The sequence below is a fragment of the Mesoplodon densirostris genome, chromosome 15 (assembly GCF_025265405.1).
Source record: "Mesoplodon densirostris isolate mMesDen1 chromosome 15, mMesDen1 primary haplotype, whole genome shotgun sequence".
NCBI lineage: Eukaryota > Metazoa > Chordata > Mammalia > Artiodactyla > Ziphiidae > Mesoplodon > Mesoplodon densirostris.
In genome coordinates, this window is record NC_082675.1 from 11,232,838 (window position 1) to 11,247,960 (window position 15,123).

Sequence of the window (15,123 nt, forward strand, 5' to 3'; positions counted from 1 at the left end):
GCAGGCCTAAGTAACTGGTTCTAAACTACTTAATGCAAAGATGCCATGTATTATGATTGTCCATGTGGAAGAAATATTGTATAACAGGATTAAATTTTTGTTTAATATGTAATATAGATTTTATTTCACTTTTTAAAAAATAATACATGTAGACCAGCTCCCAGGGGGTTTCTTGATGTTTAAATAGTGTGATATTGAATGCCAGTTCTTTAAGACACCCATTAAAAATAGATAGGTTCTTGGACAAATAAGTTGAGAGTGCTGATAATTCTGAAATTATTGACATTTGGGTACCAGGTAGTTCAATAAAATGCATAGTAAATTTTCAGGGACTTCCCTGGCTGTCGAGGGGTTAAGACTTCACCTTCCAATGCCAGGGTACCAGTTTGATCCCTGGTCAGGGAGCTAAGATCCCACATGCCTCGCAGCCAAAAAACCAAAACACAAAACAGAAGCAATATTGTAACAAATTCAGTAAAGACTTTTAAAAAATGATATCACTTTAAAAAACTACATAGTAAATTTTCAAAATAAAGGTCAAGTTCATTTTTAAGTAAAGCAACCTGTAGAAATAGTAATTCAAAACACATGAAGGAGTGATGGTTACCATTTGTTTAACAAAAATATTTGCCATAATATTCCTTAAAATCATAAATGCCTTAGTGTATTTGATGTGTGACTTAGTATAATTCAACAACATATACCAGCCATATGCAGTGTACCAACCAGTTTATTAGGCCCTGGCGGTAGAAATATGATCCTGTTCCCCTAGCACTGTATGGTCCTAATGGAGAAACATTTACCTAAGACAACCTAAATCCGTGTTTATACCCAGTATATGAAAAATGTTTACAGTGCCCTTCTGTGGGAACATAAAGGAAAAAACCCACCCCAGCTTGGGGGAGAGTCAGGAAAGTTTCCCTGAAGAGGTACTGTCTAAGCAGATTCTTGAACAAATTTTAGTTATCTAGGAAGAAGGAGAAGAAAGAGGTTGCCAACAGATGCTTGTCCATATTCCAGGGAAGTAGTTTGAGATAGCTGGGTGTCTAGTGTGAGGTCCTGGAGTTACTAAGGACAGGGTTCAAGAGCAGACAAGGAGGACTTCCCTGGTGGCACAGTGGTTAAGAATCTGCCTGCCAATGCAGGGGACATGGGCTCAAGCCCTGGTCTGGGAAGATCCTACATGCTGCAGAGCAACTAAGCCCGTGCACCACGACTACTGAGCCTGCGTGCCACAACTACTGAAGCCCACGCGCCTAGAGCCCGTGATCTGCAACAAGAGAAGCCACCACAATGAGAAGCCCACGCACTGCACCGAAGAGTAGCCCCTGCTCGCTGCAACTAGAGAAAGCCCGTGCACAGCAGTGAAGACCCAACACAGCCAAAAATTAATTAATTAATTTAAAAAAAAAAAAGCGCAGACAGGGAACAGATCACACAGGATTTTATTTGCCCTCGGGCCCCCTATCTACAAGGAGCTTGGCTTTTATATCCTATACATGATGGGATTAAAGGGTTTTGAGCTGGAGAGTGACATGGTCAGATTTTACTTTCAGGTTGATGATGCTGGCAGTAGGGTCGGGAATGGATTCCATTCATAAACAGTTTTAAAGAGTTTTTTAAATCTAGTGGTATACAGAGAACTGATAGGGTTCATTCAGTTTCTAAATTTCAAGTACATCACTCAAGTATGAAGAAATTGCTTTAAATACCTGAACAAGAAAGTACTTGTAATCACTTACATCTTGTGGAATTTATACATTTGAGGTTCATATTCAGAGCAGTATTGTTGAAGGATCAAATAAATGCAGAGAGCTTTTGGAAACAGATTTTAAGTCAAGATTTTACACTTAATCAAGTATATGTACTCTACCATACTTATTTATGTTTTTTAAGTTATTGGATAGAAACTAATGAAGTAATTGTAAACTTTTTCTTATAGTTCAGAAAATAATATTTCTACCCAATTCTTTGAATAATCAAGATGTATTTTTGAAAGGAAAAGGATTTTCAAAGGATTCGTTTCTCTAGCTACCTGAAAACCATTTGAAAATTGTCTGAATCTTAGTCCAAAAATTAAGTAAGGGGGCTATCTAGTCTGCTCAGGCTGCTATAACAAAGTACCGCAGACTGGGTGCCTAAACAATACAAATTTATTTTCTCACAGTTCTAGAGTCTGAGAAGTCCAAAATCAAGGTGCCAACCACTTAAGTTTTCTGGTGAGGTCTCTCTTCCTGTTCACCTTCTGGAGTTGTGCTCACATGGCCTTTCCTCCTTACGTGGTGTGAGGTGTATGTTGGGGAGAGAGATCTTTTTCTCCTCCTCTTCTTATAAGACCATCAATCCTAGCTAATGTTCCCCATCCTTATGACTTCATTTAGCCTTAATTACCTCCCAAAGGCCCTATCTTCAAATATAGTCACAGGAGACATTAGAGTTTCAAAATATGAATTTTGGGGGGACACAATCCAGTTTATAGAAGAGGCCAAGTAGGCCTTTTTCTGAAGAAGTAAATATAAATTTAAGAATACACAATTTAATTTTGACGTTTTAGGGTCCCCAAATCTGGGGTTTTAGAGTCCCTAAAGCTTAAGGAAAACTTTTATTTTCAGGACAACGAAGTGGAGACAGGAGAGAAATAGTCCCAAACAAACAAAGAACTTGCTTATAGCTCTGGCATTTTAGAAAAATTGCATGCCAGATAATCCTTCATTAGCTGTAAGAAGGTTTATTTTCAAAGCTCTTATTTCTGCATGTTCTTTTATCTCCAGTGCCTGGCATTGTAATCCTGTAGTAGGGAGTCAAAAGTTATAAATACAGGACTCTCACAGTGCCTTCATAAGTGACAGGTAAAATTTGCAGAGACTAAAGGTGTTTATATCTTGGGTGTTTATATATTTCTTTTATTTGGATTTGGAACAATTAAAGTGAAGATTACTGGGAATTTCGGTTATATTGAACTCAGAGCAGTGTGGGGTGTGTGTGTGTGTGTGTGTGTGTGTGTGTGTGTTCTGTTTCTGTTTCGTAGATAAGTTCATTTGTGTCATATTTTAGATTCCACATATAAGTGATATCATACATAATCATAGACTTTCAGAGTTGAATGGAACTTAGAGATTGTCTCAACTAGCCCCAAGACCAGGAAACTGAGGCTTTGAGAAATTAAATAACTTGATTAGGGACTTCCCTGGCAGTCCAGTGGTTAAGATTCTGCGCTTCCACTGCAGGGGGCGCGAGTTCCTTCCCTGGTCAGGATCCAACCCATGCCCTGTGGCACAGCCGAAATATACATATGTGTGTGTGTATGTATATATATACATATACTCCCTGTTCTTTATATATATATATTTATATCTTGATTAAAGCTGAAAAGCTATTTAGGGACCAATATGGGATTAGGACCTAAGACTTCTGTCTTCCATTTAGAGTTCTTTCCACTATATGTATCATGATGCTTGCTACCCAACTGGCAAGTTTCTTTGATCAGGAATTCAATCTAGACTGTAATGATACCAAGTCATTACTACTAAACTACTTAGAAACTATTTGAGCCCATCTTAGATCCATTCCAAATCTAAAATTCTGATTATAAAGAGAATGTAAAAAATATATAAAATATATATGTTCATTTTATTGCTGTAGTACATATATTTTCTTTTCTCAAAATACACTTCCAAGGACAAAAAGACAAGGGAATATATATATATATATATATATATATATATATATATAATTGACATGAAGCAAAAGCCAGTTTATATAAAAATTTGATTTTTTTTTTTTTTTTTTTTTTTTTTTTTACTACACTGCACGTCTCGTGGTATCTTAGTTCCCTGACCAAGGATTGAACCCAGGCTCTCAGCAGTGAAAGCACAGAGTCCTGACCACTGGACTTCCAGGGAATTCCCTGAATTTTATCTCTGATAATATTCTTTCATCTCAATTTGTTAGACTCCGGGGAGTCATTTTAACCTTTTGATTATATATAAAATGGAGTGAATGCCTAATTATAGAAATATAATACTGTACTTAGTACTTATCTAGCATTCACTAAGAATTCAACTTTAAAATATTTCCCCCAAATTTTATTCTCAGCCTTTTCCCGCAGCATATTTTGCCTAAGTTACCATAGTTCCTTCCTGAGCTCTTATCTACCTTATATACAAATAAGTCCAGATCTGGACCTTTGGCTCCGTTGTTGCCCCTGAACTTCAACCTCTGTTTCTTTCTACATGCTGTGTAGTTGTACCTAGGTGCCCATCTAGCACTTAAAAGTCATTTTGGCTGGAATACACTCACCATCTTTTTACTATTAAACTTGTTCCTTCTGCTGAATTCCCTATTTTTGTTTATAGAACAGTTATCATCTCTGTCACTTGATCTTAGAGCCTCAGAGCTAACTTTGACTCCCATGTCTTTTTCAGGCTGTATGGCCCATCAATTGCTGGTTCTACGTCATGTTATTCCTGTGTTATTCTTGCATCCAGAGGCATGGTACCTGCCTTCTGCTTTCAATTTTATTGCCAACATTCTAGAATAAGATTATCATGCTTTCTTGTTTGGTAGCCCTAACTTGACCTTCCTGCTCTAGTCTCCTATTCCAATTCATTCTTTTAAAAATATTTTTAGCTTACTTTTTCTGTTACAAAGTAGTATGCATTCAATGGAGAAAATATATAAAATACAGAAAGGTAAAAAGAAAACAAAATGTCTATATTCCCAATACCCAAAGATAATCACTATTAACATTTTGGTCTATATTCTTCCAATTCTTTTTTTCTATGATGTGTGCATAATATTTTTAAATAAAATGTTTCCATTCTAACCTGTATATTACTGCCAAACAACTAGAGTATTATTCTTGGAGCCTGATTCTAATATTAAATGATTTCATCATTTACAGTTTAAAAGCTTAAAATCCTTTGCATGGTATTCAAACTGGATAATCTAGACCCATTAGACTCTTCCAGCTTTGTTTCCAAAGGATCCCATCCCAGATCTGCAGAACGACCACTTAAGTTACTTGCCATTACATGCTGCAAACTCCAATCATTTGCTCACACCATTTCCTATAAAATTTCTCCCTGTTCTTTACAGAGCAATCCAAATGCTGTTTCTACCATGAAGCCATCAATCACCTGCCCATTCCCACCCCCCAACTCCTTAGAGAGTTAGAAGTTCTCTCTCCCCCTTTTGAACTTCTGTAGTACTTGCAACATGCACCGTTTCTAGATAATTAGTTTCTGGTGAACACATATAAGTATTATATATTTTTCAACACCTAGCATGATGTCTTAAGCACAGCAGGTATCCAGTAAGTGTTGAATGAGTAAATGAATGAATGAATAGTTGAACACTGCTTCAGGGTCATTATACCTTTTATTAAACTCATGAGAAGAGTAAGATCTTGTAGATGTAGAAAAAGCTTAAACAAATAGAACTTACTCAGGTTAGAAGGAATTGAGTAAGGAGACAGAATTAGAAACTGGAATGCTGCAGTTTGTCTCTTTCCTCTGAGCTATGATATGGCTCTTAATCATTAATGAGTAAATATATATATTATATAGTATGGGTTGCCCATCACTTGAACATTATCCTGTTTTGGATACAGGAGGGAGGCAGTGGTCCTCCTTCTATGGATATGGAAGAAGCACAAGGAAATATTCATTTCTTGGTTGCCTGGCAGCTGGCCTCTGGACATGTGATTTTGGTCAATCAGTTGCTCCCACCCAGGACTTTGAATCTTGAGAGCTTAGGGCACAACAGAGACAATTTGTGGCAGTCTGGGAGAACAGAAACAAGTGGCAGTGGCATCAGCAGACAATTACTGTGGCATGATCTTGATTATGGCTTTGCCCTTCTAGGATCCTGTCCATTTTCTGAGCTTTCTGTTTTGTTCTGTGAGACAGCCTATTCTGATGGGTGTTTTCTAACAGCATCAAGGTTTTAACTCAATTCTGACACTGTCTGCCTGGAGATAGCATCAGATCCCACAGGGCAAGGGCACAGTCTCACAAGACTGCCTGCAGCCACTCCCCCACCCCAAACTTCAGATGCTTGTTGCAAGTCCAAGTTGTTACCTGTGCTTCTGACCAACCAGCTGTAGATCAGAGGTTCCTACAAGCCTTCCTCGAATTTGTGGAGGGGGTTTTGCTAGAGTGGCTCACAGAGCTCAGAGACACATTTACTTATATTTACCTGTTTATTATGAAGGATATTATAAAGGATACAGATAAACAGCCAGATGAAGAGGTACATAGGGTACAGTCTGTAAGGGTCCCAAGCACAGGAGCTTCTGTCCCCATGAAGACAGAACTAGGGTGTGCCACCCTCAGGGCCTGTGGATGGTTCACCAACCCACAAGCTCTCCAGACCCCATCCTTTTAGGGTTTTATGGAAGCTTCATTATGTAGGCATGACTAATTAAATATTTGGTCCCTGGAGATTGAACTCTACGTCCTGAGGTCGGGGTTGGGGCTGAAAATTCCAACTCTTTAATCAGGTTTGGTTCCTCTGGTTACCAACACATATCCTCAGGGGCTTTCTAAAAGTCACCGTATTAGCATAAACTCAGGTGTGGTTGGTAGGGAGTTGTAATGAATAACAAAAGACACTCCTTTTACCTTTATTGCTCTTAGAAAATTCTAAGGGTTTTAGGACGTCTGTACCAGAAGAAGACCAAATATATATTTCTTACTATAAGTCACAGTATCACACCTATAAATAAATTTCTTTTCTAAGTTAGCCAGAGTTGGTTTCTGTCATTTGCAACCAAAAACCCTGACAGAGGCTGTTATCTTTAGTACTTACAGTAGAGCAGCAGCATACATGCATTTCAACTAACTCCCACAAGGCTAGATTCAATGCTATAGTAATGGGGCTGCCAATGCCAAAAGGCAAAGGAGTGATAGCTGTTCAGTGGAATCACTGTGGAAAATGCCAAGTTATTCTCTGCAACTTTTTAAATAACTGCATGTTATATGGATTTTTTTTCAAGTAAGAATTACGTTCATATCTAGCAAACCTTTTTTCCGTACCTACTACATACCTGGCATATGTTATCTCATTTAATGCTCAAAGCATTCTGTTACTTTCTATTAAGAGAAATTATAGAGGCTTGATAGAAAACAGAATGGAGTAAACTCTGCAGATAAGAAGGCTCTCTTTAGAATTCTTCAGAATTCCTCACTTATACTGGTTATCTTGAAGAGAGAATGATTTGAACATCCAGATTTCTTCAGATCAAGGAATCTATCAGAAAACGTGAAGTTTTTGTTTTTACTAACCTCTAACTGAAATTTAGCATTTCCTGTAATTTACAAATGTTGGCAACAAACCGCACAAGTATTAGCAATATCTGAGATTTTTGTCACCAATCACCAAAAGAAATCCCAGATATTTTATAACACATTACAGTTAACAGAAATCTCAAAATATTAAGTTCACCACTCTTTGAAATTATTGTGGTTATTAGACTTCCTACTAACTCTCATTACTAAATGAATTAATAAAGAAGCACATAAGGAATTCCCTGGAGGTCCAGTGGTTAGGGCTTAGCGCTTTCACTGCCCAGCATCCGGGTTGGATCCCTCGTCAGGGAACTAGGATCCCACAAGACACGCGGCACAGCAAAGAAAAAAAAAAAAAAGAAAAAGAAAAGAGAAAACAAAAAAAGGCACATATATATCACAAATCTGTTTTTTAATATTTTGCTAACTATTTCAGTATGATTGGTTTCCTTTCCTTTGTAATTCTAAGTGGTTAATTTTTTTCCATTTAAATCATTATTCTGAGGGACTTCCCTGATGGTCCAGTAGTTAAGACTCCACACTTCCACTGCAGAGGGCAGGAGTTCGATCCGTGGGCAGGGAACTAAGATCCCGCATGCCGTGTTGTGCAGCCAAAAATAAACAAGTAAATAAAACATTATCCTGAGAAGGTGTCATAGGCTGTGGACTGCCTGTGATCAATGTCACAAAAAAGGTTAAGAATTCCTTTTATAGGTAGACTTTCTTACTTTAGACTAACTCAGTGGTGCGTGAGAATTACTTTAAAGGCTTGTATAAACAAAACCGTGCATACTGGGATTTTCAAGGATAATTTGAACTGTATGCAGTTTTGGCCTTAAGTGTCCACATTTGTACCCAACCACCTTAGGTAAGATATGACTCCATTCTAGAGTGTTTTCAAGTAAATTCACAGACTCCTAGGAATTTGAAGACATGAATAGGTCAAAAATTCTCCATGAGATTTTTAAATGTTATATTTTCATTTTGATGATTGTCTCCTCAATAATAAGCTATAGTGGATCATCTGGATGACTGCCTTATGACCAAAGAGCTCTGTGGCTTATCCCGACCACTGACTCTACTTTATCTTATTTTTCTTTATGATATTTATTAGTACCTGACATATCAATATTTATGTGTCTCTCCACTAGAATGTAAGTTCTATGAGAGTAGGAAAGAACTAAAAGCCTTGTTCAGTACTGGACACATATTAAGCACTTAATAATTATTTGCTGAATGAATGAACACATGAATAAATGAATGACTAAAAATAATTTAAGAAAATGTTAGGGATCTGTGAGAATTTTTCTATAAGGGATCTGAATATTAATCAAGTTTGAGGAACCCTGTATTAAAGAGTAAATTATTATTGTATATTACAAATATTACAATTTTCATACCACACATATGATTAAGTTGTGCAAAACGAAGACTTCAAAAGACCAGTTAAATCTATTAGAATAGTTCAGAATTTATGTAGACATAGACACCATTTTTGTACTGGTCTTAATTTTAAGACCCATGTAAAGTACCGTTTTCCCCAAAATGAATGCATAATTGATTTCAAGTTGCTAACCACATACAAAACTATCAGAGAGAACAAAAACTTTCAGTGTTAAATTTAAGAAATCCAAAGGATCTCTTCGTTGCCCATTTGTCTCTCTAACCTAAACATCTTTTTTTAAGGGAGGGAGAAACTAATACTCTTTAAGAAACTAAAAGAATTGATGCTTTTACTTTTTAAGCACACATAGTCTTAAATGGTGACCCAAAAGTAGTCTGCAAGTTATCATTATTATGATAATCAATGCCCCAGATACTTCTGCATTATTTGCTTAAGTAGAAATTAGATGATCACAAAGGTCCCTTTCCAGTTCTCAGATTCTGTCATGATGGGCTATGTGATCATTTGGCATAAAAAACACCTGTCATCTAGTTTTACTTTCACAGTGAAACTACCATAAAAATGGTTTCTTACCTCAGAATAATAGTTAGGTATTAGTGGCAGACAGTGATAACAACTGTCCAAAATAAGTTTTCTGTTTATTTCTTTAAAGATAGTTTTCTTTAAGTCTGTATTGGGAGGTTGTATTATATGAACAGGGGAGGGAAAACACCAGACTGGTCCTGACTTTGAAAAAGTCCAATCACCTATTTCTACTCTATTTTTCACTGCTGTAAAATGAAGGTTTTGCCTGCCTCTGTATACCTTCTTGGAGCAAGATAATGAATGCATTAATAGGAATTTACACAGGCAAATTTACTGTGAATCTTACATTTCAGAGCCCCTTATTTACACCAGCCCCTTCTAAGGCCCTATACCTATTCTTGTGTGGAAATTTTGTAAATTTTTTTTTCTTAAAGAGATCCCAAATTTGTCGATGCTTCAGTCTCCATAAGAACTGAACCTACCACTATGTATTTAAGTATTATTTGGAGAAATAAAGACAGAGAAGTTCAATCTTATTAAATTACACTTTTCTTATTAACCTCCAAAATATAGCAAAATAGGAAACTTTTTGGTGTTCTGAAGTCTGACTTAGGCAACTTGATTCAGAAAAAAGTTTTCTGAAGTGAGAAATTAGAAAGAATTTTAATTTGGGATAACAGTACTGCTTAAGTATGATTTGACACTTAACTTTTCTGAGATTGAGTTTAAAAAAAAAGAATTGATATGTCTGATCTTTATAATTCTTTCCAATGTGAAACATTCTTTTTTTATTTTTTTAATTGAAGTATAGTTAATTTACAATGTTGTGTTAATTTCTGCTCTACAGAAAAGTGATTCAGTTATACATATATATACATTCTTTTTCATATTCTTTTCCATTATGGCTTATCACAGGTTATTGAATGTAGTTCCCTGTGCTATACAGTAGGATGTTGTTGTTTATCCATTCTAAATATAATAGTTTGCATCTGCTAATCCCAAACTCCCAGTCCATCCCCTCCCCACTCCCCATCCCACTTGGCAACCACAAGTCTGTTCTCTATGTTTGTAAGTCTGTTTCTGTTTCGTAGATAAGTTCAGTTGTGTCATATTTTTGATTCCACATATAAGTAATAACCTATATGAAACATTCTTAATCTTACTCCCTTTCTTAATGCTAAAATATTGTAGATTTTCAATCTAGTTGGCTCCAAGTTTATTGCTGCAGAAATGTGACTACAACATTGAAAGGCAACTAAGATCTTCACTGAATTGTCTTTCTTGAAAGTTTCTGAGAAAAGGAAAAATATGAAAAAATATTTATATTTCTACTCTCTATCAAGTGTATATTAAGTTAGAATGTCTGTGAAAAATAATTTACTTGACTATCATTCTTGGAGGATTTCCATTCCTTAGAATAAAGCATGAAGAAAATTATTTCAGTTTCACACCTCTGATGCAATCTTTGCCTCTAAGCTAGCTGGATTGTTCAGTTGGCCCAAGAGCTTAAGACCTGAAATTCTACATTCTTGGCACAGTTCTGAGTTCTCACTATAAATGGTAATACCTGAGGTTGCAGGAGGTCAAGGAAGAGGAAAAAAATAATTTCATGCATATCACTTCATCTTCAGTTAATTCTTAAAATGCTGTCCTCTTGGAAGGAAAAACGTCCTTGTTCAGCTTTTGAGGGAAGGATGAATTTAAAGATCATTTTTAGTGTTAAGATTTGGGTGGAAAAGGGAAGGAGATTTCAGCAGATTTTTGTGGACTATCTGTTATATAAAGATGCCACAGGACCCAGCAGTTTCACTCCTAGGAATATAATTAAGAGAAACGAAATGTATGTGTACACAAGTGATTATAACAGCATTATTCATAATAGCCAAAAAGTGGAAACAACCCAAATGTACATCAGCTTATAAGTGGATAAACAGAGTGTGGTATATCTATACAGTGAATTTCTATTTGTCAATAGAAAGAAATATTGATTCATGCTACAACGTGAGTGAGCCTTAAAAACATTATGCTAGGGAAAGAAGCCAGTCACAGAAAACCTCATATCATATGATTCCATTCAAATGAAATGTTCAGAACAGGGAAATCTATAGAGACAGATTAGTGGTTGCTAAGGAATGGAGTGATGGGGTGGGAGGACTTGATAGCTAAAGGAAATGGGACTTCTTTTTGGGTGATAAAAATGTTCTAAAATTCACTGTGGTGATGCTTTCACATACTTGTGAATATACTAAAAACCATTGTACACTTTAAATGGGTGAATCGTATGTGAATTGTATCTCAAAAATAATTTTTTAAAGATGCCATGGAAATATAATGATTAATCAAAACTTAGATTTAGACATGTATCCTCCTCTGAAGAAGCACTTGTCATCCAGTTAGAGTACTAATATATATGAGTATTTAAAACTGATGCAAACGGAGAAAATGGTCGGTCTTATAGGAGAGGTGGCATTTAGCTGGACTGTGAGAGTAATTGGGATATGGATATTCTGGGTAGAGGTAGCATAAGCAAAGACAAAGGTATGAAAATGCAACTGTAGTAATTCATTTTTCCTGATTATAGAGTTTAAGAATTTAGGTTGGGGCAGTGGTTTGAGGCCAGCTTTGAATGTTAGTTAGGTAAAGTTAACCTTAATCCTGTAGGCAGTATGGGAACATGGAAGGATTTTGAGCAGAGCTGTGATATTATCTCAACTGTGTTTCAGGAAGGTGATTGTGATAATAGTGTTTTAAAGATGAATTCCAGAAAATTTAGACGAGGGGCTGAAAGAGCAGAAACAGAGGAAAGAGATAACAAATGCTAACAGAACGGAAAAGTGAAGAACAGATAAAAAGAAATATTTGAAGCACACTTGTGATTTAGTTGGATGTTAAGGACAAGGAGAAGGGGAGAGTGAAAGTTATTGTGAGGTACACGTGAGAAGCCAAACAGATAGTTGAAAGAATGGGACTGGGATTTAGACTGGAGGCCAGAACTGTCTAGTGACAAAGTGTTACTTGAAACCATTCAAGTGAACAGAAATTAGGATAGCAGCTTGCATCACACAGAGGGCTTTGGGCAAATACCTGGAGGAACACACTGACTTAGAGCTCAGAGAGGAGAGGAGCTATAGGAGGAATAACGTGGAAAAACAGGGGAAGACAGTTTCATGGAATCCAAGAGACATTTATAAAGAAGGAAGGTGGTTAAATGGGACAAAACTGTGAACATCTTTTAGGTGTAATAGATAAACTTTAGGAATACGGTTTTCAGCTTCAATACCATGTGCAGTATTCTAGCAGGGGGGAAAAATAATAAAATCAAGAAAGTTTAATTCCTAGGTGTCTTAGAGAGTTTATTTTAAAACATTTATAGAGCCATGCAACTGCAGATGGAGAGAGTACCCATTTTAAGAAAAATTATGTAAAAGTGAATAAGTATTTAGAGAGAAGAAAAATACTAGTCATGTGTGTCCATAGCATTAGAAAAATATTTTCTAGGAGTGAGCACCTCCTGCATTTCGAGCTAGTCAGGACATGAGGATGTTAGTAAATGCCTTATTTAAAACTACTTTCTCAGAAATTTCGCAACTAGTGTTCATATAATAAGGAATGTTTTAGTTCCTTGAAGCTATAGTCAGATTAGATTAGCAGGACCTACATGCAGACATTGTAGTTATTGACTGGTTGATGGTTAGGTAAAATGTGATGCTGAATTCAGGCAAGTTTTAGCTACCAGTTAATCTAAAGCATTACACAGCCATGGAATCAGAGGGAATAACAAAATAATGAAAAAGATTAGTTTGTAAGTATAGATGTGAGAAGAGATTAGGATATCCTCTACAGGAAAAATGTGAAAATGGAGGTCAGTGCCTTTTTTTTATGTATAGTTTTTTTCCTCCTATAAGGATTTCATCTCCAAAGCTAGTCAGGCATCCAAAGATTATTTCAATATACATGTTTTAAATTGTTATATTCTTTGACCCAGTAGTTCTACTTCTAGAAATCCATTCCCAAAAAGCCCTAAATGTTAAGTGCATAGATAATAAGCACAAAGGTCTTCAAAACAGTAATTTTTAGTAGTTCAACAAACAGAGGGTTGAATAACAGCCTTGGTTTCAAATTGTGGAGAAACTGTTGTGAATGAATTGTGGCTCTTCCATACGATAAACATTGAGCAGCCCTTAAATGATCTTTGTGAATAATGTTTGATAACATGGCAAAATACATATAATCTAGAGTTAGATAAACAGGTTGACTGTGGAATTATATGCACAATGTGATTTCAGCTGTATAACAAAATAAATATGTGCTTGAAGAAGTAAATATGTTCATGGAGAAAATTATCCCAATTGCTAATGAAGTTTGTCCTAGGTAGGATTAAGGATTTTTTTTCATAATGGTGTATATTTCTTATATTTTCTACATTGAGCATGTACTTCTTTGATAGATAATATAGAATTATCACTACCCCCCAAATCTGAAAGATTGGTTATAGAGAGACCAGGAAAGGGAAGATAGATGAGTCAATATAAATCATCATGCCTATTGGAAAAGCAATTCAAAATATAAGCCTTACTGACAGAGAATCAGTAGCATCACCACATGCTGTCAGATTAGTCCTGTCTACTCGTAGCCTCTATTGAGTTTCCTTGGACTCAAACAGACCAGTGGAAGCCTCAGTATAGATTCTGAAATCTAACGACACATTTGTTTCCCTGATATTGTTTGTGAGACAGTAGCTTGTGTCTTTGTTGTGAAAATCCTACCTTTTACATTTGTCATCCACAAACTGATGAAGATAAAATTTTAACTTGGTAATGTTACATTTGTAAATATTTAAAACTATCATGTTATCGATTATTGCTTCTTGAATTTTGCCCCTATAATTACGTATTTTATTCTTCTTTTTTCATAGGTGCACCATAAATACAAAAGACTGAAGTTATAAAAGAGAAAAAAAAAAGATTGCTGCTAAAATGAGTGTGAGCAATACAGTATATTTTGTGCCATACACGAAAAGGTATTGTCCATAAATCCATGACTTAGCTTTCTCCCATAAAATGGGAACAAGTTGTGTTTTCTGGTTTTTCTATGAGGAATTTTTATTATATTTGTGAGAAAAATTAAAAGGAATTAATAAAATTAGAATAAAATATTCTTTTATAAAAATGTTTTAGTTTCAAATTATTTCCTTATAGATTTTCTTTATTTTCAGTTATAGCTTAAAATATGGAGAATTACCTGGCTAAAGTTATTTTATCCCTATTATCAGATTATTTTCTGGAAATATATATTACCATTTTCTGTTGTAGTGATTTATAATTAGACTTTGAGATAAAATTTTTTCATATCACTTTTCCTCTAATTACAGAAGTAATAGGCTTTGCAGAACATTTAGAAAATAGAAATAAACAAAAAGAAGGAAATAAAAAAATAACCTGAAATCCCAACACCTACTTCAGATAAAACACAAGTCTGCAAAGAAATCCAAATTTGTAGGTGAAAGAAACCTTGTTTCCCATCTTCACTGTTGCATCCCTCCTATGCTCTACCTTACACCCTACCTCTTTTACTAAAATAAATCAAAACAAAACAAGTAGAAACTGCCGTGTAGAAACTCCCTGTAGAAGGATAATACTTGGTCAGAGAATGTTCCCATTCTGTTCTTCCAGGAGTGTATAAAGATGACTGTTTCCTTATGCCCTCACCAAAAAAATGTATCTTTTCTCTATTACTTTATCAATTTGGTGGGTGAAATGAGGTGTCTTGCTATTTTACTTTTTATTTCTCTGATTATTAGTGAAATTATATGTTTCATATCATTAATAGACACTGCTTTTTTCTTTTTTAATTTCCTATTTGTGTCCTTTGAGTGTGTGTGTTGGTGTATATATATGTATATGT

The 15,123-nt window shown here is 35.5% G+C and overlaps 1 protein-coding gene across 2 annotated transcripts in view; it reads left to right on the plus strand.

Moving 5' to 3' along the window:
• TAOK3 (TAO kinase 3) overlaps window positions 1–15,123 on the plus strand; it is a 191,260-nt gene that overhangs the window by 82,395 nt on the left and 93,742 nt on the right. For both annotated transcript variants that reach the window (XM_060118610.1, XM_060118609.1), the window contains exon 2: window positions 14,135–14,239. The gene's annotated coding sequence lies outside the window, so the exon portion shown is untranslated. The remainder of the gene's footprint in view (window positions 1–14,134; window positions 14,240–15,123) is intronic.